We start from the raw sequence: 26,916 nt of genomic DNA, 5'->3' as shown, positions 1-26,916 counted from the left end.
AGAAACCTCTGCTCCAACAGTGCTCTCTCCCTAGAGCTCTGCTTCATGGGTTTGGTTATCTAGGGCTCAGGGGAGGTAATAGGAGAAGAGGACAGGGCTATAGAGAAGTCAGCACTCGGCCTGAGTCATCATGAACCTCTCTGATGTCACCATGCTGACCCCAGGGGTCCTGGGAAAGAGCAGCTGCTCATCTGTCAGTAATGAGGGGGCGGGTGGGCATCCAGGCAGGCAGCATGGCCCTGCAAGAAAGGAGCGCAACTCAGAAGCTCTTCCCCTCAGTCGCGTGCCAGGCCTATGCATGTAAGCCTCTCCCGCCTGCCAGTCACCGCCCTCCATGGCAGCGCAGAGCCAGTTCTCCCTGCCCAGCTTCTTCTGTGGCCTGAGTTCAGTTCTTCAAACCCACTCTTATTGTCTTTTAGCTTCTGCATCATTTCCGGATTGAACTAGAGGAGAAAGTCAACTAAACAGACCACAGAGTCTGATCAGGATTCCAACACTGACAAGGGAGACGGCTTGGACTTGGCTTTATATGCGTGTGGTTTGTTTTGCTGAAACTGAGAAGCAAGCAATACAAATAATTCATGTGAACGGGAAAGGGAACACAGTGCCCCAGGGCCTCTCTCATTGCTCATGATAGGTATCGACACAGGGGAGGACAGTGCCAATTCAGCCAGAGCAGCCCGGGGCCAGGACCTTTTGCATTTAGGCTGAAGGAGGTGCCACACCTCCAGACACCGGTCTACCCATGCATAAGATAACCCCTGATAACCCTGCACTGCGTCCTCCTGCTTCGTAAAGCATCCTGCAGTCATATCTTTGCATATGCAGTCATATCCTACAGTCATATCTTTGCATATTATTTCTTTCAACTGGGGGAAGAACCGTCATTCTTTTTCCCCTCATTTGCATCCTTTACCTGTCCCTCAACTGCAGAAGCCTATCTGTGTCCGCATCTTCAATAGTTTGTACAATGTTAGTGCTCAATATACACTTGTGCGTAGTTATTGTTTTGTTGTTTATGAGCAAATGGAGAAAAGCAGTGGGTTAAAATAAGTGGTAAGCAGTTGAAATCACAATTCATAAATGAGATGTTGATCTGTGGAATAGCTCACATCTGGGATGGCAGTCTTGGCGTGAGTTTTGGTCTAGAGTTACAAAGAGGGGATGAGCCTCAAAACCGAGAAGGGAATCCAAGGTCACAAACAAGCTGGGAGCAAGGGGGACACCAGTAAGAGCAAGTCTAGGCCCGTCATCAGGATTCTGCGCAAAAGTGAAAGGGAATCTGTTCAAATCAATTCATAGAATCGTGGGACCTCAATAGATTGACTGATAATAGAAAACAAACATAACATATAGCATAATCAAAGCTGCCCCAGCAATAATTGAGGTGAGTCTTGACCGTTCTTTTTTCTTTTTCTTTTAATTTACTTATTTATTTTACTTTACAACATTGTATTGGTTTTGCCATACATTGACTTGAATCCGCCACGGGTGTACATGTGTTCCCCATCCTGAAACCCCCTCCCACCCCCTCCCCATCCCATCCCTCCTGGTCATCCCAGTGCACCAGCCCCAAGCATCCTATATCATACATAAAACCTGGACTGGCGATTCGTTTCACATATGATAATTTACATGTTTCAATGCCGTTCTCACATGTCATCCTGCCCTCGCCCTCTCCCAATGAGTCCAAAAGACTGTTCAATACATCTGTGTCTCTTTTTCTGTCTCGCATACAGGGTTATCGTTAACCATCTTTCTAAATTCCATATATATGCGTTAGTATACTATATTGGTGTTTTTCTTTCTGGCTTACTTCACTCTGTATAATGGGCTCCAGTTTCATCCACCTCATTAGAACTGATTCAAATGAATTCTTTTTAATGACCTATGGACACCTTATCTTTGACAAAGGAGGCAAGAATATACAATGGAGAAAAGACAATCTCTTTAACAAGTGGTGCTGGGAAAACTGGTCAAGCACTTGTAAAAGAATGAAACTAGAACACTTTCTAACACCATACACAAAAATAAACTCAAAATGGATTAAAGATCTAAATGTAAGACCAGAAACTATAAAACTCCTAGAGGAGAACATAGGCAAAACACTCTCCGACATAAATCACAGCAGGATCCTCTATGACCCACCTCCCAGAATATTGGAAATAAAAGCAAAAATAAACAAATGGGGCCTAATTAAAATTAAAAGCTTTTGCACAACAAAGGAAACTATAAGCAAGGTGAAAAGACAGCCTTCAGAATGGGAGAAAATAATAGCAAATGAAGAAACGGACAAAGAATTAATCTCAGAAATATACAAGCAACTCCTGCAGCTCAATTCCAGAAAAATAAATGACCCAATCAAAAAATGGGCCAAAGAACTAAACAGACATTTCTCCAAAGAAGACATACAGATGGCTAACAAACACATGAAAAGATGCTCAACATCACTCATTATCAGAGAAATGCAAATCAAAACCACAATGAGGTACCATTACACGCCAGTCAGAGTGGCTGCTATCCAAAAGTCTACAAGCAATAAATGCTGGAGAGGGTGTGCAGAAAAGGGAACCCTCTTACACTGTTGGTGGGAATGCAAACTAGTACAGCCACTATGGAAAACAGTGTGGAGATTTCTTAAAAAACTGGAAGTAGAACTGCCACATGACCCAGCAACTCCACTTCTGGGCATACACACCGAGGAAACTAGAATTGAGAGAGACACGTGCACCCCAGTGTTCATCGCAGCACTGTTTATAATAGCCAGGACAGGGAAGCAGCCTAGGTGCCCATCAGCAGACGAATGGATAAGGAAGCTGTGGTACATATACACCATGGAGTATCACTGACCATTCTCTTCATCAGTGCTGGGCTGGGTGACCAATGAGTGGGCAGACCTCTCCCCCGAAAGAAATGAGTGCTCATGTGCTCAGTCCCTCAGTTGAGTCCCCTCTTTTGTGACCCCATGGACTATGGCCCGCCAGGCTCCTCTGTCCATGGGATTCTCCAGGCAAGAATGCTGGAGTGGGTTCCATTTCCTCCTCCAGAGGATCTTCCCGACCCAGGGATCGAACCCGGGTCTCCTGTGTTGCAGGCAGATTCTTTACCATTTAAGCTCCAGGGAAGCACTTTTGAATATGGGCATAGGTATATCAGTTGTAATGGAAGATTTCTCCATTAACATTTTTAAAGAGTGAGGCTAGATTACTAAAGGAAAAATGAAAAGTTAATTAGTTGCTTTTGACTTGTGCTGGGCTTGGTGGTTACACAACCTTCTGAGGTAATCTTTAGAAACAGGATATTCATGTGTCCATGGTGCTAAGCCCATCCGCTTGTTCTGGGGGCTCTAATTAACTTCCATGCTGGTTTGATTAACACTGGCATTTGTTTTTTCCTAGTGGAAAGCAGCCACTCTATGAAAAAGCTTAAGTGAGTCACCTTTTTGTTAGCAGGTTTGACAATCAATCGTGGGGTTTTATCTATGTGGTGTCAAACGTTTTTGGTCTGGACTTTGAAATACATGATTTCTTAGTTGTAAGGGATTATATAAAATTCATGTTTTGCTTTATTTCTTCTCAAAAAGTAAAGAGGCACTATTTTATATTTCTATGAACAAAGGCATAAGAAGCAACATAAAATGGGTCATTTCATTTATATTTAGTTCATTATAATATTAAATAATCAGCATGTTTTATACTTTTTTGTCCACTTGGATAGCCTGTGCAGCATAGTGATTTCTCAGTTAACATATCTAAGATCCTTTGGGTCCTTTATCACTCCATCTCAGCCACACATTCTAGTGGCCCTGCCCTGGACACTCTTGTCATCTAACCAACTCTATAGCCAAAGCTACCAGATTAAACACTCCACGATATAACTGCAGTGACTTTCTTCTCCTCCAGCTTCAGGGTCATGTTCAGCGATTCCAGTGGTTCTTAGGGTGAGCTAGAGAGACCACTTAAAGGTCACTTCAGTGACAGGAAAGTGGATAAGCCTGATACTGAACCAAAGCAGTAGTGATGATAAGATGAAAGACGGGAATAAGAAACATTATAAGGCAGAAGAGACAGAACTGGTTAAAGAACAAATGTAGAAATTGAAAGCAAAGAAGTATATTAGTGTCTTATTTCTGTACAACAAATTGTCCCAAACCTAGTGGCTTAAGCAATACACACTTATTATCTCTAGTTTCTCTAGGTCTGAAGTTTGGGCCTGGCTTTGCCGACTATTCTGCTCAAGGTTTCACAAAGCTGAAAACTCAAGTCGTAGCTGGGCTGAGTTCTCATCTGGAGTTTTGACTAGGGAAGGATCCACTTCCAAGGTTCTTCAGGCTTTTGGCGGGATTCACTTCCTTGCAGCTGTATAACTCATGGCAGCTTCTCTCTTCAAAGCCAGCAAGGGAAGGAGTGTTTGCCATTTCCTGTATCTTATTTCAGAGAAGGACAAGGCTCTCTTCTGGAAGGCTCACATGATTAAGTCAGGCCTGCTGAGGATAATTGTCCTTTGGATTAACTCAAAGTCAGTTGAAAGGGACCTTAGGTACATTTAAGAAACCCTTTCACCTTTGCCATATTTCAGTGGCTAGAAGTGAATCACAGGGGGACTTTTCTGACAGTCCAGTGGTCGAGGATCTGCCTTGCAGTGTAGTCAATGCAGGTTCAATCCCTGATCAGGGAACTAGGGTCCCACATGCCACAACTACTGATCCCGCATGCCACAGACGAGATCTCATGTACCACAACTGACCCAACACAGCCAGAAATAAGTAAATAGACACTAAAGGAAAAATAAGTGAATCACAGGTTCTGCCTCTTCTCAAAAGGATGGGATGGAATTACCAAAGGTATGTATTTCAGGGAGTAGGATTCATAGGAGCCATTTTAGAATCCTGCCTATCACAAAAAGAAATAAACACAGGTCTAAAAACATAATCCTGGGGACTGGAGAAATTGTGATACTAGTAAAATAAAACCATAAAAATCAATGTATACGAGTGGACTTTCTTCATGGTCCAGTGGCTAAGACTCTGGGCTCCCAACACAGGAGTTCGATCCCTAGTTAGGGAACTAGATCCCACATGCCACAGCTAAGACCGTGGTGTAGCCAAATAAACAAATAAATAAGAGAGTTTGGGAGAGCAGCTAAGTTCAGTTTTGTTTGTGCTTTTATTAGGATGTCACAAATATAAAAAGAGTTGCCCAGGGTAACTGAAAACATAAGATGAAACAGAAGATAAAAGTCCAAATTAGAAATATTGATTTATCAACAGATGTTTACATTTTCAAGTCATGAGATTAAGTTGCTTCATTAAAGGACAGGATTAAGAAAAGAAATACTCAGGTGAGTAGAAGTCAATAAAGAAAAGAGGAAACCTGAATAAAAATGAAGAGAAATATAAGAGGAAATGGAAGAAAGAAAATAATACACAGCATGCAAGCAAATAGTACACAGTAAGTTTTAGACCAGTCCTGGGTGTTCATTGGAAGGGCTGATGATGCTGAAGCTGAAACTCCAATAGTTTGCCACCTCATGTGAAGAGTTGACTCATTGGAAAAGACCCTGATGCTGGGAGGGATTGGGGGCAGGAGGAGAAGGGGACGACAGAGGATGGGATGGCTGGATGGCATCGCTGACTCCATGGACATGAGTTTGGATAAACCCTAGGAGTTGCTGATCGACAGGGAGGCCTGGCGTGCTGCGGTTCATGGGGTCGCAAAGAGTCGGACACGCCTGAGCGACTGAACTGACTGAACTGAGCACATGGATGCCTGGTGGAACTTGTAAAGATACGGAATCCCAGACCCCACTTCAGAGATTCTGCAGTGAGTGCTGATAAGCACTCCGGATGATTCCTGGTCAACATTTTCAGAAATACTGTTCCAGGATTAGTAACATAAGATCGGCATTACCGGAAGGGATAGAGGCTTCTTAGAGGGCACGTCACAAAGCTGCAGGCTAAATGCTCCTAGAAAAGGCATCAAAGGGGTTTTGAGAAATTCAGATTCTTGGACTCTACTTCAAACCTTCTGACTCTAAATCTGCATTTCAACAAACTTCACAGAAGACTTTTATGACCTGTAATTCTGAGATCAAAGAGTGGTCTGTGAGCCAGTACAGATCCCGCTGTCCCTGGTCTGGAAAGAGATAAATAAAGAAAATGATAATAAATGTTTAGAAACACTTATAGCAATTCAGCATTGTTATGACACCCAGACGCATGACCAGTGACCTCATCCCATTGAGCATCACATGGACCACACTGGGTGTTGTAACACTTACATGTTGAACCACATGTGGCAGTGGTACAGTACATGACATGTTAAAGTAAATTCATCAACTATAACTTGAAATCACATCAAACCACGAGCAAAATAATAGCTGAAATTTTTATATCTAGTTATTTTATAAAAACTTTAATTTTTCATCAAACCTGCCTTAAAATTTGTAGTTCAACATTAGTAAATGAATTAGGAAAATGAAATTTGTATTTATTTTTACAATAATTTACAGGTTTAACAAGCTTCACCAGACTTTTTTGTCAAGGAAAGACACAGCTTTTATATACGTAGTCTTAATAGCAAACCAACTGATGTCAGTGGGAGTAACTCCCCAAAATGAAGATCAATAGAGTTCATAATGGTTTACCACAAACTTTATACAATTCCTTGTATACTGAATTTCATTTTTAGTGAGTACTGCTGGCAAAGTGCTAAAGTTAAAGTATATTATTTCAGAGATGTACTGACTAATAAAGGATTAAAATCATTAAAAAATAAAGAATGTAAGTAAATTTAAATTAAAAGAATTCTTTGAGTGTTGAATTCAAAAGTTGACAGAGATAAATGCTTAATAATTCTCGCTTAAACTTTATAATTTAATAACTTTTTATAGAGAAGTAGTTTGATTTACTATGAATAAAAATCTGTACTAATTCCCAAAATAAAAGTAAAAGACTACATCAAAGATGTTTATTTGAAAATGTGAAGTGTATCTGTGACAAAGAAGTATTCAAGCAGTGCTTTCCAATGATAACATAGCTCAGAACTGGGAACTGGCAAATGGTAGGAACAGGTAATCAACCAAATAAAGATAGAGACACATTCTTAACTTTAATTTGTTGAATGCACAGATATTGCTAAAACAGCATTTTTTGAGTAAAACTGCAACTCAAATATGATGCTAATATGAAGGAGGTTGGATTTTTTTTTTTTCAACTTCATTGCCAACAAATACAATTAGCTCTGAAATATACAGTCCACATATGTGGTTTGGAAAAAAAAAAATACATGGTTTGGGGTTAAAGTTTTATTTTATAAATATAATATAAAGCTGATTATTTTAAAAAATAGCTATTGTGTGGTGAGGCACAATATTTATTAAGAGGAAACGTTTTGTTGAAAATGTATAAGCTAGAGTATAAACTCTTAGTGTATATTCAGCTGGGCCCCGAACTTCTAAAGATACGATTTTACAGCCATGCTTGCTCATTTATCTAATATCTTTGATACTTTATCTTTGGCATTTTTGATTATCCTAACACTCCCATGGAATGAAGGGATGGAATGTATTTTTTGATGATGGATGAATCAAAGGAAAAAAATCTAAATTTAAAGGGATGAATTCTGTATAAACAGAATTCTGTATGAACAGAATTTTATAAACAGAATTCCATATGAGCAGAATTTATATAGGCTGTTATATGTCCCATTGTTTAGCAATAAATATCACTGAAAATACTGCTAGTCTTGATATTGCTTATCTTTAAAAAATTATAATTAAACACCTCATGTGCTTGAATATTGTGAATTTCATCTTCCATAAAAGAATGCATAGAAATTTCTATACATGGTAAATTCATGGCTCTGGAATTTATTTCTTTCATCTGAGCATAATCTGAATTTAGCTATAACTTTATAGGATAAATGATTAAAATCAGTTATTGATGAAGAATTTAACACGAATTTTAAAAATACAGCATCATTTACTTCATTTTAAAGCTAAAAACAAAATCCCAAACTTCCTGAAATTACTTTAAATCTCTTCCTGCCAGGATACCTTTGTGAGACGAGTTCTCTATAAGTGTTATGAAATGATAACACAGCAACAATTTAGTTATGAATTATTGTCTACAAATACATAGTTATCAATATGCTCAAGATTAAATTAACAGGAAAGAAGCAGGCTTATTTTTCACATTAAGGACAAAACATTTATATTTATGGTGCTTCTTCAGAGTACCTTCCAGGGGGTTAATATGGGGAGTTGCTTTTTCACTTAAAACGTTTTCTTCTTGTGTTGAGTTGTTGTAGAATGCCACACAGCTGATATAGCTATACTCCATGATAATCATTTAATAAGCACATTTCAATGCATTATGTTGGTTTTTTTAACTTCCTTTATTTCATCCTATTTGCTTTGCATGTATTTACTGAAATACATTTTTTTCTGTTGAATCTTACAATAAACATTTTTTAGTATTGCTTTGGTTTCTCATTTTTTAATTCCAAAAACATTCATATTTATTGTATTTTATTAATATTAGTTGACATCAGGTTTGGAAATAAAAAATGGTCCTTCACCTCACAGGTAGTTTGAGAAGTGCTGCTCTGTGTTATTATTAAAAACTCACAGAAGAGGCTAAGATATGGAGATAGTAGAAAAGGTAAGAGAGAGCCAGATGAAAGTGAAGAACATTGATGAGTTAAGAGGAGGAGAGACATTGAAAGGGGAGAAGGATAAAGCACCAAGTAGAAACTTGGAGTCTATCATCTTCCATCTGTCAGTTCCAAGGGATTTCCAGGTGACAGACGTTGTCATACTTCAGGAAGCCTCTGGGGTCGTGACAATGGCAGTCACTGGTGCCGAAGGTGAAACTATTGATCAATGACAGCTACACGGACAAACATGTCTCTGAGAGAAACAATATCTGCAAGTCCTGAAAACAAACTGATAAAGAAAATGAAAAACACGAGATGTGGTCTTAGAAGCAAACAGATCATGTCAAGAATGGGGAGAGGAAAGTAACCATCCGTTGTCATCAACTTCAAAGGAAGAGAGATTTTTTTAACTCCCTTTTTATTTATAAATTATTTTATTTTCAAACTTAAGCTTTTTATTTTGTATTGGGGTATAGCCAATTTGGGGCTTTCCTTAGTGGCTCAGCAGTAAAGAATCTGCCTGCAATGCAAGAGACCCAGATTCAATCCCTGGGTCAGGAAGATGCCCTGGGGAGGGCATGGCGATCCACTCTAGTGCTCTTGCCTAGAGAAGCCCCAGGGACAGAAGAGCCCGGCGGGCTGCAGTCCACGGGCCGCACCGAGTCAGACGCAGCTGAAGCAGCATCAGCGCCGTTAACAGCGCTGTGATAGTCTCAGGCGAACAACAACGGGACTCAGCCTCATGCATCCACTCGGGAAGAGAGATTTTCAAATGGCAGTGGTGGAATAATGGTCTGGAAGAGGCATCAAGGAATAAGGATGAGGCTGCCCCCCTTACACCTTGAGTAGGAGAGGGAGAGAAAGAATTCACTCCTACTGTGCGTGCCAAGTCGCTTCGGACGTGTCCGTCTCTTTGCAACCCTTTGGACTAGAGCCTGCCAGGCTCCTCTGGAGAATCCCCAGGGATTCTCCAGGCAAGAATACTGGAACGGGTGCCATTTCCTCCTCCAGGGGATCTTCCCGACCCAGGGATGGAATATCCATCTTCTGTGGCTCCTGCATTTCAGGCAGAATGCTTACCACTGAGCCGCCGAGGATGCCCCTTACCTCTGCTGTGAGGTCCTCTCGTGGAAAAGGCACCCCAAGGAGAAAGTTGCACTTGAGTTTCAGGGAACTGAAGCGGCACTAGGAAAAAATACTCAGGTTGGAGAAGTCTGTGCTACAAGCAGTTTCCACCTCACACAGGGGAAAGAGTAAGTAAAGGCCCAAAGTACGTCTGTCTGGGAAGACCTGGGCAAGCTGTACCAGTGTTAATTTCATACCCAGGATGGCCCCCAAGGTAATGGGTGAGCTGGAGCTCCTGAACACTGAAGTTCAGGAGAGGTAAGAAATCACAGGGAGGGGGAAGTGGTGAGAACCTCATTATTAGAGGGCTTTGGGCCTCTAAGAGGCCTAGAGTAAGCAAAGCAATAACCTGGCCACCCGCCCCTGCCACAGCACCTCCACCAAAGATGCCCAGGTCCTAATACCAGAACCTATGAACATATTACTTTACATGGCAAAAATGGCTTTGCCGATGTGTTTGAATTAGGAATTTTGGGGACTTCCCTGATGGGCTAGTGGCTAAGACCCTGTGCTGCCAATTCAGGGGCCTGGATTCAATCCCTGGTCAGAGAACTAGATCACATGCCACAACTAAAGATCTCACAGGTTGCAGTGAAGATGGAAGACCCCATGTGCCACAACTAAGACTTGACAAAGCCAAATAAACAAAAATAAATTTTTTTTTTTTTTTTAAAGAGAATTTTGAGGTAGAGATAAGGAGAGACCCTGGATCACCCACGTCAGATGAATGAAATCAGAAGGTCAGCCTTTTGGCCAAGATCAAGTGCTAATCAGGGGTGTCCCTGCTCAATGGTAAAGAATCTGCCTGCCAGGTTCAATAGCTGGGTCAGAAATATCCCCTGGAGGAGGAAATGGCAACACATTCCAGTATTCTTGCCTGGAGAATCCCATAGACAGAAGAGCCTGATGGGCTACAGTCCAAGGGGTCACAAAGAGTTGACATGTCTGAACAACTGAACACATAAAGGGAGGCAGGAGGAGTCAGCGTCAGAGGAAAGGAGAGTTGTTGATGGAGACAGGCCAGAGTGATGCAGTTTCTGGCTTTGAAGATGGAGGAGGGAGCCAGGAGCCAATGAATACAAGCAACCTCTGAAAGTGCAAGTGAAAGTCGCTCAGTCGTGTCTGACTCTTTGTGACCCCATGGACTATACAGGCCATGGAATTCTCCAGGCCAGAGTACTGGAGTGGGTAGCGTTTCCCTTCTCCAGGGGATCTTCCCAACCCACGGATTGAACCCAGGTCTCCTGCATTGCAGGCAGATTCTTTACCAGCTGAGCCAAAAGGGAAGCCCAAGAATACTGGCGTGGGTGGCCTATCCCTTCTCCATCAGATCTTCCTGACTCATGAATCAAACCAGGGTCTTCTGCATTGTGGGCAGATTCTTTACCAGCTGAGCTATGCTATGAGGGAAGCCCCTCCAATAAATGGAAAAGGCAAGAAGAAAGAAAAAGTTCTGTAGGACCTCCAGAAGAAAGATAATCCTGCTCACACCCATTTTAGTGAAACCTGTTTTTGACTGCTCCTCTCCCAAAGTCAAAGTAACAAATGTGTATTATTTCTAGCCACTCTGTGGTCATTTGTTTCAAAAACAAAATGAAATGAATATACCACCACCATGTTTTAATTAAAAACTGTAATTATAATGATAAAATGCACTATATTTTACACATATACATACACACAAATACATGCCTAATGCACATATATAATCACAGAAGAGTTGCAAAACCTGCATGACATCCAAGATGTAAGAGGTACAAAATTACACTACTTTACTTAACTGATTTTCTCTGAATTTTCATATCTTGTATAAAGCTGATAGATTAAAAAATTGACTTCTATTAAGTAATCTAACTATAATGAAAATAATACTGAAAGGATGAATACAAAACCAATGTAATCAATCTTCTAGTTGTAAAAGAATGATTAAAGTCAAAGTGTAAATACACATTATCATTTCAAAGAAAAACCTTCCAAAGGAATTCATTTTGATATAATAATATTTTTAAAAAATCATAAGGAGGTGACTTTTAGACGTGAAAATGGAGAAAAGTTATTGCTGAGGACTCTGTAGTCTCAGAAATTCATTGATTTCAAAAAATGAGCAGGAGTATCCCTACTAAGACAGAAACCCAAGAGGCTTTCCACAAACATCTGTTTTCACCAGCCTTGTTAAACAGCAATGAAACCGTCAGTTGTCCTAAGGCCAGGCCTAAGGACATGCCCAACAACAATTCAAACAGGCGTTACACACGACTGTGTTCTCATCCCCGCCCTAATGGAGTTTGACAGCCACCCAGTGCTTCTTTATTTACGTGCTTATTAAAGTCACACAGGTAAAACGTCTCTGAATGTGTTTTCAGAACACGTTTTATTTTAGTGCTTTCAAATGTTTTGAGGATAATTGTTAGAAGGATGGAGAAAAAAAATAGATGAGCTCAGACGGAGAATAAAAATCTGTTTTGGCATTTTAATGTCTGAAGACTCGAGAACTGCCAAATGTTTGCTAATCAAGAAGCACTAGACATTCACAATCAGTCCCCAAAATATAAAACAATTCTATTCACTGTAAAAATATGTTTACTGCATTTACTTACCGGCTGTTTAGCACAAATGTTTTTTGTCCCAAAGTGGGAAAGCTGGCAATTCTTTAATTTCCAAAGTGCTCATTGAGTGCAGCTGTAGATGTACAAGGCTTTTGTTAACGGCCGATCCAGGTACCATTTGCTTCTCTTTTGTCAGACAGCGCCTTTATTTGAAGTCAACAGAAGCCCTTTCCCCTTTTCCTCTGGCGTCATTTGTAGTTATTGTGTTCACAGAGAATGCACAGGCACAGGGGCATGGACTGATTTTGCTTTGAACCCATTCGGAGGCGGTGTTGACATTTTGGGGATAACTATATTTTTTGCTTTCTATGTACCATAGTCTTCAAAATTAGCCCAGAGTATTGCATTTGGGTCGTAGGCATTAAAATATCTGCTACCCAGAGTAAAATTCCAACAATAAATAGTTTTTAATAGCTCAAGGAACACACTTTGTACTTTAAGGAATTTCACTGTCACTTTTCAAAAGCAGTTTCTTTGGTTGAACCAGAGCCTCACCTCCCTTCTTGGACCCCAAATTTCCCTTTCAAGTATGAATCTTAAGGGGTCAGTGGACTGGATGATGTCATCTCAGCTTCTCATTGCATGCTTAGTCATCAGAGGAAAAGACTGCCTTTGATGTGTAGGAATAATGACTCCAGGAATCACTAAAATAATTCTGTTGCCCATAAAACTAAATCAAAATTATAGCTGTCTTATCTCCCCTTTTGGAACAAGGAGGCTGAATGTTAAAGAGAGATTTAAAAATAATAAAGGAGTAAATATTTTAGGAGTCCCAGTATTTAATAATACAACGTGTGTGTACAACTATTTTAAAAGGAGGGAAATAATGAGAAAACGACCCAGAAGAGTTGAGTCTATAAATGCACTCCTGTGTGGTATCAGCCAGAATTTATGAATTACAGGGACATCACCATGTCACATGGGCTCAGCCTGTCAGTAAAACAGACACTGGCTAGAGAGACACTCAGATTCCTTCAAAATGAAAGGACCTTTCTTGGAAACCCAACGTTTTCAGCTTCCATCAAGTCAACCCTGCTTTCACTAACTTCTTACCACCTCTTCCTACAAGTCTGAAAAGAAATCACTTAAATAACCACCACCTAAGTCTTAGAAATTGTTACCTAGAGTGAGTATCACATTCATCCCAAAGAGTTCATTTATCTGATTAGCAATGTTCCTCTGAGCAAAATAAGAAGTTCAAAAAGATGTTTGATGGAATAGGTATTTTGGATACTTACTTTGAAGGCCACTTTAAACTTCACAACCACCCTGAGGGAAATAAAACTCCTATTGAAGGCTTAATTAAGTTAAAAAGAACTCCAACAGGAAAACATAAAAGCCACACAGCGAATGCTGACTCCAGGCACTGGGACCTATCAGTTGAGTTCAGTTCAATCGTTCAGTCGTGTCCGACTCTTTGCGACCCCATAGACCACAGCACACCAGGCCTCTCTGCCTGTCACCAACTCCTAGAGCTTGCTCAAATTCATGCCCATTGAGTCAGCGATCCAACCATCTCATCCTCTGTTGCCCCGTTCTCCTCCCACCTTCAATCTTTCCCAGCATCATCAGGGTCTTTTCCAATGAGTCAGTTCTTCACATCAGGTGGCCAAAGTACTGGAGTTTCAGCTTCAGCATCAGTCCTTCCAATGAATATCAGGACTGATCTCCTTTAGGATGGACTGACTGGATCTCCCTGCAGTCCAAGGGACTCTCAAGAGTCTTCTCCAACACCACAGTTCAAAAGCATCAATTCTTCGGCGCTCAGCTTTCTTTATTGTCCAACTCTCACGTCCATACATGACCACTGGAAAAACCATAGCCTTGACTAGATGGACCTTTGTTGGCAAAGTAATGTCTCTGCTTTTTAATATGCTGTCTCGGTTGGTCATAGCTTTTCTCCCAAAGAGCAAGCCTCTTTTAATTTCACGGCTGCAATCACCATCTGCCATGATTTTGGAGTGCAAGAAAATAAAGTCAGCCACTGTTTCCACTGTTTCCCCATCTATTTCCCATGAAGTGATGGAACCAGATGCCATGCTGTTAGTCTTCTGAATGTTGAGCTTTAAGCCAGCTTTTTCACTCTCCTCTTTCACTTTCATCAAGAGGCTCTTTGGTTCTCCTTCACTTTCTGCCATAGGGTGGGGTCATGCTCCCTTAGTATCCCTAATGTTCCCTTGGTGTCTCTATTTTCTTGAAGAGATCTCTAGTCTTTCCCATTCTATTGTTTTCCTCTATATGTTTGCACTGATCACCGAGGAAGGCTTTCTTATCTCTCCTGGCTATTCTTTGTAACTCTGCATTCAAATGGGAATATCTTTCCTTTTCTCCTTTGCCTTTCACCTCTTTTCTCAGCTCTTTGTAAGGTCTCCTCAGATGACCATTTTGCCTTTTTTGCATTTCTTTTTCTTGGGTATTGTCTTGATCACTGCCTCCTGTACAATGTCATGAACCCTCCATCCATAGTTCTTCAGGAATTCTATCAAATATAATCACTTGAATCTATTTGTCACTTTCACTCTATAATTGTAAGGGATTATTTAGACTTATAAAAAATATTTAAGAAGCAGAGGTGGGGCTGGAACTTTCAGAGATATGTGGGTTTAATTTTCTGCTTCCACATTGCATTTTTAGTAATCATGTTGGTGCAAGACTGAAGACTCTAGAACATTCTGAAGCATTAATCCTTCAATAACCTCTATGTCTTTTATTTCCCATCATTTTTTTTTTTCTTCTCGGCCTAGAAGCTTGATCATCATAGAATGTTCTGACGGAAGGTTACATATGAGAGGGAGTATTTTAGGTTAGTGCCAACAGGTCAGGAAGGAAGAAGTTCTAAAACTAAATAAACTTCAAGTTATAAAATCAAAAAGTTCTGGGATCTGGCACACAGTATGGTAGTTACAGTTATGAATACTGATCACGTACTTGAAAGTTGTTAAGAGTAGATCTTAAATGTTCTCACCACATACACACACAAAAATGGTAACTGAAGTGGTGGAAGTGTTAGCTTACACCATAGTGGTTATCATTTTGCAATATGAGTGTATCAAATCATCACATTGTACACACTAAACTTACACAATGTTATATGCCAATTATATCTCTATAAAAGAGGGAAAAATTAGTTACATGTATGTTACCATGGTCCAAAAAATATGTACTATTCAGGAAACACTTATCATCAACAATTCCTTAACCTTCTGATCATTTCCTTCTCCAAAAGAGCTCTTTGCGACCCCATGGACTATAACATCCATGGAATTCTCCAGGCCAGAATACTGGAGTGGGTAGCCTTTCCCTTCTCCAGGGGATCTTCCTAGCCCAGGGATCGAACCCAGGTCTCCCACACTGGAGGCAGATGCTTTCCCCAAATTCAACCTTCAGAGTGTGGTGTGGTGGAGTGTGTGTGCGTGTGTGATGGAAAAAGAGCGGGAGGTGGGAGAAAAGAGAGGGGCAGGGTGTGAGTTCATGTCGTTGTGATGAGAGCGAGAGCCCTCAGTTAGCCTCCTGACTGATGAGCAAACGGGAAACTGTTGTGCTGTTTCAGAACGGATTGACGTTTTAATTATCCTACAGCTGCAAGTGTTAATCACACCAGAGAATGAGGGGATAATTCCCAGCTGGTAAAAATTCACACAATAGCTTGGCAGGCACCAATGTGCAGATAGTGTAAATTATTTGTTAAAGAAAAAAAATCAATATTTAAAATCCTTTCACAAATTAAGCCAGCAACAGTTGGTTTTTACTTAAAAATCTTAGCTATGGTCTGGACTTCTAATATTTGACTGTCAGAGTTAAAATATTTATGAATCTGAGGAAATTACAAATTTAAATATAACTAATTTGAATAGTGTGTGTGATTAAAGGAAATTAAGATAATTAACTTAGTTTTGTTTATAAAATGAAAATTTTATTACTGTTCAAACTGGTGCATTCTTCTTAACACAAGCGTCTCTCTTAGAAAGCCCATGTTGTCTTTAACTGATTAAATGTCTCAAAAGACATGTTTAATTCAGAGAAACACTTATTTAAGTTAGTTTATTACATACTTAAGTTTATTACATACTTATCTGATCATAAGGATCACCTAGACTGTTATTATAAACTGTCTTAAAGCTTCTAATTTCTTAGCCCTGGAATGAACCCTAGGAAACAATTATCAAGAAAAAAAACCTCTGGCTGATGCTTAAAATCAGATGAGTTTGGAAATATTGGAATGCATATCTGGATTTTTAAACTTTATTTAATTCTATTTGCACATATAGAAAAGATCTGTTCTTTCCCCAAATTTATTCTGTCTTTTCTATCTTTTCCATAAGAGAGAAAAATAATTACTGAAATTGATTAAAATACCAGTTTCAGTGATAAAAAATAAACTGTAAAATTTTCCCATCAAATTATTATAAACTTTCTAGTTTTGACATGTAGTAAAACTTTCAACAATCAAATATTTTTCAATTTTTAATGTATCTGGAACTCCTGAGAATGTGAATGTGGTTTCCTTTTAACAGAGAGACATTTTCAACAGAAAACACTTTCTAAGAGGAATGCTATTAACTTAGATGTTAACATTTTGTCCTCAAAGCAAGTTCTTCTCTAGATTTTCCTTAATCTGTACGAAAGTGTCAAGCTTCAGAAATAATTGCAAAGGTGATTTGAGTCCATGTGAAACCCACAGCCAACCATGGTCCACTGGTACCCCCAGTTAATCAGGGAAACTTTTTAAGGAAAGAGATGAACTGTCCAACATTTGTGTACCAGGTTTTATTCTAAGTGGAAAGAAACTTTGAGGTAGATATTATTATTATATTATTATAATTCCCCTTTTACATACAAAGAGATGGAAATATAGTGAAAATAATTTATCCAAGATTGCACATTTATCAAGTTATTAACTAGCAGATCTGAGAATTGAACCTATGAAGTCTTGTTTTAAAAAAAATGAAAAAAAAGATACAAATCTTGGATCTTGTATCTCTATAATATACTGCTACTTCATTTTTTATAGTTCTCCTAAATATGTTAATAAAATGCAGTCATTGTTAAATTGATATCCTTGACAATCTAATAGATCTTTCTCCCCCCAGTTTCAAGATAAAAATCTAAAAAAAAAGAAAAAAAAGCTGACAGCTTTCAGTTTGACAGGCTGTGGAGCCCCCCTGTGTTAGGAATTGTCTAGGATACTCAGCAAGCTGCTGCTGCTATAGCTACTGGATTTAAACCTAGGAAGGTAAAGAAAGAAGGGTAAGGCAGTAAATAAAACTGACTTTCAGAACGAGTTTTAAAAGATATTCTCAGAAAGTCTTCATGTTGTGAAATAAATGGATCTGGTTGGATTATGTTTCAGAGATCTTGTAACTAAATCGAGGAAGCAGGCACTAGATTGATGGCCATCTCCATCCCCGAACAGGATCACCTTCCCATGCCAGGCCCACTTCCTCCCCACATCCCTTTGCTTCAGCTTCTAATCAGAGAAGTGCGTTCTTGTTCTGTCATCTAACGTTTAAAGAGAGCAACTATTTTTAAAAATTAACATCATTATACCAATGTTGTTCTATTTCAACAAAGAAGTAAGCTCAGCCTGACTTTTAGAAGATATACTTTTAGGGGAAAATAAAAAAACTTCTTAATAAATGTCGTACATCCTGAATTTGCTTTTTAAGAAAATTGAAACCAAAAACTCTGCTCAGGGCTTCCCTGTGGCTCAGCTGGTAAAGAATCTGCCTGCAGTGTGGAAGACCTGGGTTTGATCCCTGGGTTGGGAAGATCCCCTGGAGGAGGGAAAAGCCAGTCCTCTGGCCTGGAGAATCCTATGGACTGTATAGTCCATGGGGTCGCAAAGAGTCGGACAGGACTGAGCAACTTTCACTTTCTCTCTCCGGTTGTGAAGCTTGTAGGCCCTTGCGTTGCTGACTTACAAGCTTGATGTCTACATGCTATATCTTTTTATGTTTCAGTTTGTAATACAGTTATGCAAACCTCTTAAGCTATTAAGATATCATCATTGACGTTGCAGTTTGTATATGTTTTATACCTCATTAAATTCTCATCTTTCAGCTCACAGCAATAGGTTTCTGGCCTAGGTTACAACATAATCTCATAACATAATGAAAAATGTAAAATCATCATGGAGAAAGTTGATGGTTGAAATCTTTACTCCGATCAATGATTTGGTGATAATGGCTTTATAGTCAAATACAAATGTGTCCACGGCACAATTCAGATAATTTCTAAAAGCAGAAGTTTAGCATTCCATCAATAAATCTTCCTGTCTCAAAAAAGAGCTATATAAACGGCACAGAGAATAATAGTATCTGCTGATTCTCTGTGAAATATTTTAGGTCATCTACTAAATGGATAAACTTTTGTAATCAATGTTGTTTTCCCATTTCTGCAGTTTATAATTCACCAAGGCAACTCTTCCCTCTCAGTCTTGTGATGTTATCATGAGGAAATGTCTCCTGTGATTCCAAACACTAAAGATTATTTGGAATTTTACATGACCAGGTGATTAATCCCAGCGCTCACTCAGTGCCTCAGACACAGTGGGAAACCAAGAAAGATCTATTGGCTGAAAATAGCCAATTCATTTAACTGAATTAACTGTTACCTAAAATAAAAAGTAATTGTCCAAAGTCCATAGGAGGAAAGAACAATTAAGAAATTAAGAGATTCATTAATTAACCTTGCATATTTCTATTTCCAAAGCTATTCATCTGTTTGTTTAAGCATATATATATTTATTTTTAAAGAAAATAATCTTATAAAACATCTAGAGAGGAGCCTGAATTCTTTACATGAAGTGAAAAAAGTTGTTTTCATAATTAAAATGTTGAAATAAAAAGTTTATTTTCAAATATAAAATATTTGTATGAATAATAGACATAAAAAAAGAACTCCATTATAACCTTTTATAAGAGAATATTTTTTCCAATCTGGCTATAAAGTGATAAATGTTTGTCTCAAGACCTTGACCTTCTAGTTCCTTCCATCAACCACAAAATCACTATTAGTATATTGAGATTATGAAAAATTTGTAAGATATTAGCTACTTCTTGTGTATAAATTGTTATATGCACCAGACTTGTGTTTGCCAAGAGGGAGGGGATTGGGATAGGAATGGAGGGGAAGGTTGGGGTTAGCAGATGTCAACTATTATACACAGAATGAACAAAGAGCAAGGTCCGACTATATAGCACAGAGAACTATATTCAATATCCTATGTTAAACCATAACAGAAAAGAATAGTTTAAAGGAATGTACATCTATATATGTGTGTGTGTGTGATTCAGAGATATTTATATATGTATTTATATCTCTTTGTTGTATAGCAGAAATTAACACATTCTGAAACAACTTTATTTCAGTAGAATATAAAAATAAAAAGTTATAGGTATCAATCCTAAAAATCTAATAGGGCTGCAGAGATTGGTTTCTCCTTCAAGACACTGATCAATCCTAAGGGTAGTAATCAGAGGAGAGAAATGAAGGAAATTTGTCTTGGGAGCCACGTCCTGAGAGACGCAACCTCAGATCCATCTCGCAGCAGTGTGTGCACAGGTTAAAATTATATCTTGGGTAAACAAACGATAGGAAATGTTAACAAAATAGTAACACTTGAAAAGAATTAAAAAAATAAAAAAGCAAACGTCAGTCAGTCCTGTCCTACTCTTTGCAACCCCATGGACTGCAGCCCCCAGGATCCTTTGTCCATGGGATTTTCTAGGCAAGAATACTGGAGTGGATAGCCATTCCCTTTTCCAGGGGATCTTCCCTACTCACGGATCAAACCTGGGTCTCTTACATTGCAGGCAGATTCTTTACCATCTGAGCCACCAGGTAAGCCCTAACAAAGAATAAGCCAATGGCAACAAATAAACGTTTGGCAAAGAATAAATGCCAACTCCAGGTAAATCAGATTTACAGAAAGATTTAGGAGAAAAAGAGAATAGGAGACAGTAAGGCTTTCTTTGCAGAATGGTGTTTCATGAAAAATATGTTTCTCACTTTTTTTTTTCTTTTCTACTGCTTTTATCCCAGATTTTTCAGACAAGGATCAGTCTGAAATTCTTGTTGGCTCCATATAAAACACCTGTGATTCCTTCACAGCCAGGATCAACCCCTGATTGTTTAGTGCAATGCCCAGGGAATAGTAGCCAATCAATACACATTTGCAAAATTAAAAGTGAACTATGTATCATGTTGAGGAAGAAAGCTACTGCCAACAAAACTCAGCTTTAGCAAGGTGATCAGAGATGAAAACTACTGGCCCTGAAGTATCTTTCACCCATATATCCTGTGGGATTTATTTTAGTATGGTCTCACCAGTGGTGGGTTTTGTTTTGTTTTCGTAAGAGAAATGTTGGTTCATACATCTGATTTATTTCTGATTTGATCAACAAGGGTATTTTATGAAGGTCACAAAGGCCCACGTGGATTTTTAAAAAAGACTTGTTTATGAAATATTTAAAGAATTGTTTTCTTATAAACTGGTATGATCTTTCTATTACCATAAACAATTTTACTGTACACATTGCAACATTACATTTTGTGTCTGAAAGGAATCTGAACTCTGAAGTTAACATGTGTTTTGTCTTTCTCATTAGCTGGTCTACAAAGAGCGAATGTGACATGAAGTATAGGAAGCTACCGGCAGGAGCCTGACAATACTTGGAAGATGGATCTCACACACAGTCATATTGGAAAGGCAGTACCATTGTTTTTAAACTCTTGAACATTCAAGATGCTAATATTTGTATAGCTATGACATACCCTATGTCATAAAGCACTAACTAATGTACTTTTAAAATATTGTATTACATAGAAATAATTACATATGCAGCAATCATTGTAAATTGAGTCAATTACAAACTTTAGGGGAAAAAAATAGGAGTCCTATGATTGAAATGCCAATATGTATGATCCTACTGCTTCTAGCTTTCATCTTGGACCATGTGCAAATGAAACATGAGTTATAAGCAGGATGGATAAGAGCACTCTGTGCTCTGGATAAAGGGTAATGAATGAGTCATCTGGAACTGATGTTAATAATAAAAGAACGGAGGAATTCCACAATTGGCATCTGGAGAAAGTGACAAGGGAGAAAGAGGACCCAGGAATATGTTTCTTTCCACCGTTTTGAGCAGTGGGTGGGGAACGTGTGCTCACATGTCTCAAGAGCTGGGTATCTTCGTGTTTGTTTGAACATGAGTAGGAATGGCCAGTTAGCATTCAGACCAGAGAGTCCCGGGTGGGTGGAGAGGAACCATAGAGATGCCGCCCTGCACCCAGTCTCTACCAGGGCAGTGTAAGTACAGGACTGATCTCACGACAAGGAAGGCACTGGACTTTCTAAACATGAAACCAAAGTTAGCAGGGAAATCCGAGGGAAATGATGAGCTTCCCTGAGAACTCAGTTACACAAGTGTTTATATCCCCCTGCATGAGAGTTAGAATTTTAGTCTCATAATCTAGAGAGAACTCATCCCAGAGTAAGCGTGGGAGTGAGGAGAAGGGTACCTGAGACAGAAGGGAGTTCAGGGCAGGAGACGACCATCAACTTCACCCTCAACTCCTCTCTCTCCTTCTTTGAATTCTGGTCCAGTTTCTAGCAGTTCCTCCAACCCAGGCTCCAACAGTACATGAACCGTGAACTTCCAGATGTTCAAGCTGGATTTAGAAAAGGCAGAGGAACCAGAGATCAAATTGCCAACATCTGTAGGATCATCAAAAAAGCAAGAGAGTTCTAGAAAAATATCTACTTCTGCTTTATTGACTATGCCAAAACCTTTGACTCTGTGGATCACAACAAATTGTGGAAAATTCTGAAAGAGATAAGAATACCAGACCACCTGGCCTACCTCCTGAGAAATCTATGCAGGTCAAGAAGCAACAGTTAGAACTGGACATGGAACAACAAACTGGTTCCAAATCAAGAAAGGAGTACATCAAGGCTGTATATTGTCACCCTGCTTATTTAACTTATATGCAGAGTACATCATGAGAAACACTGGGCTGGATAAAGCACAAGCTGGAATCAAGATTGCCGGAAGAAATATCAATAACCTCAGATATGCAGATGACACCACCCTTATGGCAGAAAGCAAAGAAGAACTAAAGAGCCTCTTGATGAAAGTGAAAGAGGAGAGTAATAAAATTGACTTAAAACTCAACATTCAAAAAACTATGATCATGGTATCTGGTCCATCACTTCATGGCAAATAGATGGGAAAACAATAGAAACAGTGAGAGACTTTATTTTTTTGGACTCCAAAATCACTGCAGATGGTGATTGCAGCCATGAAATTAAAAGACTCTTGCTCCTTAGAAGAAAAGTTATGACCAACCTAGACAGCATATTAAAGAGAAGAGTCATTACTTTGCCAACAAAGGTCCATCTAGTTAAAGGTATGGTTTTCCCAGTAATCGTATATGGATTTGGGAGTTGGACTATAAAGAAAACTGAGCACCAAAGAATTGATGCCTTTGAACTGTGGTATTGGAGAAGACTCTTGAGAGTCCCTTGGACTGCAAGGAGATCCAGCCAGTCAATCTCAAAGGAAATAAATCCTGAATATTCATTGGAAGGACTGATGCTGAAGCTGAAACTCCAATACTTTGGCCACCCGATGCAAAGAAACTGACTCATTTGAAAAGTCCCTGATGCTGGGAAAGATTGAGGGCGGAGGAGAAGGGGACGACAGAGGATGAGATGGCTGGATGGCATCACTGACTCAATGGACATGAGCTTGAGTAAGCTCCTGGAGTTGGTGATGGACAGGGAGGCCTGGCGTGCTGCGGTTCACGGGGTCGGAAAGAATCGGACATGACTGAGCAACTGAACTGACTGAATTTTTTTCCATATAGCCTATTTGAAAATTTTAAATGCTGATGGAAAAAAAATTAAAGCAAACATAGGGAGTCCTCTAAGTTGAAAGGCCCCACCCACCCGCAAGTCACTTTCTTTTGGAGAATGAAGGTCTTTTTAGAATAGAGAAATAAAATTTCAAAATCCTGTATTTGCCTTTACTTTTTTTCAATCAGTGTTTAAAGTTCTGATTTCTAAAAATAAACTTTCCTCCCTTTAAAATTTAAGGGATTATTTTAGATTGCTTATAGAGATTGCTTTAATAATATTATTAAAATATGTAGTGAACATTTTTAGTAATAATTTTTTAAAAATATCTCTTTACTCTTTTCATATTTTTTTTTTCCTCCATGACAGTGAAAACACTTAATCCACTCAGGGGATTAATTTCATATAAAATTTTACATCTTAAAACTGAATTAATTTTTTCATTGGCATTGAACACAACATCTGCAAACTATTAAAAGAAAATTCCTTTGGAAAGCATTATAGTTTGACTATGAATGATTTTTCACTTGGAATGAAGTCATTCATATGTTTCATGATGTTTTAGAAGCAGTTATAACTTAATAGGAACAAACTTAGGCAATACGTTATAAATCAGGCTTCAGAAACTATTTTTCTACTAGTTGGTATATTCTTGATTTGGATGCTAATTTTTATATTACAGGAATCTCTTAATCATTGTCATTAAAAGTTCCCTTATTTTAAAAAGACACTCTAAAATAGTGAAAAAATTCTTTGAAAAAAATCTTATCCTTCATATCGCCAGCTAGAAAAAAAAATCTGCATGATAGCATCCAACGGTTTTCCACCACATCACGTGGTTTCCATGGCTCTACAGGGCCTCCCTTAAAAGGAGCCCACGCGAGTACACGCGCTGTTATTCAGTCGTGTCCAACTCTTTTCCACCCCACGCACTGTAGCTTTGTCAAGCTCCTGAACATGCAACAAAATCTTTCTTCTCACGTTTCAAAGCTAGTTTCAGAGTTGTGTAGGTTTTGAAATGTCAGAAAACAGCATTTGTTGCATGTTCTCCTTTTAAGGCCCTGTATAGCTATGTAACTGTGGAGCAGAAAACGGCAACCCCTTCCAGTATTCTTGCCTAGAAAATTCCACGGACAGAGGAGCTGGTAGGTTATGGTGCATGGGGTCTCACAGAGTGGGTCAGGGCTGGGTGACTGAATAGGCACGCATAGATATGCAAAGCATATTACACTGTTGAAAACCATCCATGACATTGGATGTCATGATGCAGAATTTTCTCCTAGCTGGTGACATGGGGGATAATATTTTGCAAAGAATTCCATTACTATTTGAGAGTGTCTTTTTAAAATAAGGAAACTTTTAACAGCAATAATTAAAAGACAGGTAGCAGTGGTAGTGAAGAAGCCACCTGCCAATGCAGGAGACAGAAGAGACGCAGGTTCGGTCCCTGGGTTGGGAAGATCCCCCTGAGGGCATGGCAACCCACTCCAGTACTCCTGCCTGGAGAATCTCATAGACAGAGGAGATTGGCGGGCTATGGTCCAGAGGGTCACAAAGAGTCAGACATGACTGAAGTGACCTAGCCCATAGGTACATACATTTAATTATGCCCCCAGATTATGTTAAAATCACCTATGTTGTTGATGTTTAATTTCTAAGTTGTGTCTGACTTTTTTGTGACCCCATGAACTGTAGCCCACCAGGATCCTCCGTCCATGGGATTTCCCAGGCAACATTACTGGGGTGGGTTGCCACTGCCCTCCTCAGGGAATCTTCCTGACCCAGGGATCGAACTCATGTCTCATATGTCTCCTGCATTGGCAGGTGGAGTCTTTACCAATAAGCCGCAAGGGAAGCCCAAAAGTCACTTATATAAAATTTTAATATTCATTAGGCCTGACAACAATTAGTAATATCTTAAATAGGAAACACTACATTTTAGAAATGTAGTAAACTTTTTTGAGTCTTTTTTCCTTAACAAAAAATAGGACTGAAACAAAGTCTTTAAGCGAAGCCTCTTTTTCTTTAAAAATCTCATTTTAAAATCCTTATGTCCCCACAGTCCTGCCTGAACTTTGTGTCCCTCTGCATGTGTGTACTAACCGGAGACAAGCATGAAACGCATAAAGAGATTTAAGAAGAAACTAATCACCTCTCTTGTTTACAACAGCAGAAACATACCATTACAAGAAATCATTTAGTAGTTTCATTGAAAACTTCTTAACTTTAAGAAGCATTAACAAATGTCCAAAACCAAAAACGTGCTCACTTGCACCATACTAAACATTTTAAAATCTTTTTTGAAATGTTCTGCAGTCTTTGACTTTTACTCATTTCACCACCTAGTCAGGAGAGAATTGGTGTTGTTCAGTTGCTGCATTGTCTGACTCTTTGCGACCCCATGGACCACAGCACGCCTCAAACTCATGTCCACTGACTCGGTGATGCCATCCAACCATCTTGTCCTCTGTTGTACCCTTCTCCTCATGCCTTCAATCTTTCCCAGCATCAGGATCTTTTCCAGTGAATCAGCTCGACATATCAACTGGCCAAAGTGTTGGAGCTTCAGCCTCAGCATCAGTCCTTCCAGTGAATATTCAGGACTGATTTCCTTTAGGATTGATTGGTTGGATCTCCTTGCAGTCCAAAGAACGCTCAAGAGTCTTCTCCAACACCACAGTTCAAAAGCATCAGTTCTTCAGCGTTCAGCCTTCTTTATGGTCCAACTCTCACACCCATACATAACTACTAAGAAAACCATAGCTTTGATTAGATGGACCTTTGTCGGCAAAGTTATGTCTCTGCATATGCTGTCTAGATTGGTCATAGCTTTTCTTCCAAGGAGCAAGTGTCTTTTAATTTCATGGCTGTAGTCACCATCTGCAATGATTTTGGAGCCCAAGAAAATAAAATCTTTCACTGTTTTCATTGTTTCCCCATCTATTAGCCATGAAGTGATGGGACCAGATGCCATGATCTTAGTTTTTTGAATGTTGAGTTCAAGTCAGCTTTTTCACTCTCCTCTTTCACTTTCATCAAGAGGCTCTTTAGTTCTTCTTCACTTTCTGCCATAAGGGTGGTGTCATCGGCAAAGCTGCAGTTATTACAATTTCTCCCTGCAATCTTGATTCCAGCTTGTGCTTCATCCAGACCGGCATTTCTCATGCTATACTCTGCATAGAAGTTAAATAAGCAGGGTGACAATATACAGCCTTTCCCAAATTGGAACCAGTCCACTGTTTCATATTCGGTTCTAACTGTTGCTTTTTGACCTGCATATAGGTTCCACAGGAGGCAGGTAGGGTGGTCTGGTATTCCTATCTCTTTAAGAATTTTCCACAGTTTGTTGTGATCCACACAGTCAAAGGCTTTAGCAAAGTCAATGAAGCAGAAGTAGATGATTTTCTGGAATTCTCTTGATTTTTCTATGATCCAACGGATGTTGGCAATTTGATCTCTGGTTCCTCTGCCTTTTCTAAATCCAGCTTGAACATCTGGGAGTTCTTGGTTCACGTACAGTTGCAGCCTAGCTAGCATGTGAAAAGAGTGGAATTGTGCAGTACTTTGAACATTCTTTGGCATCACCTTTCTTAAGGATTGGAATGAAAACTGACCTTTCCCAGTCCTGTGGCCACTGCTGAGTTTTCCATATTTGCTGGCAAATTGAGTG

At 39.3% G+C, this 26,916-nt stretch overlaps 1 long non-coding RNA gene across 1 annotated transcript; it reads left to right on the top strand.

Moving 5' to 3' along the window:
• Positions 1–932: 932 nt before the first annotated feature.
• On the top strand, positions 933–26,916 carry LOC122445226. The gene is made up of 5 exons (XR_006270484.1): positions 933–943; positions 1,041–1,043; positions 10,458–10,468; positions 14,024–14,028; positions 26,772–26,916. It is a non-coding gene; the product is annotated as an uncharacterized LOC122445226 (long non-coding RNA).

Source organism: Cervus canadensis, chromosome 7, assembly GCF_019320065.1.
Source record: "Cervus canadensis isolate Bull #8, Minnesota chromosome 7, ASM1932006v1, whole genome shotgun sequence".
NCBI lineage: Eukaryota > Metazoa > Chordata > Mammalia > Artiodactyla > Cervidae > Cervus > Cervus canadensis.
This window is presented reverse-complemented; position numbering and strand designations above follow the sequence as displayed.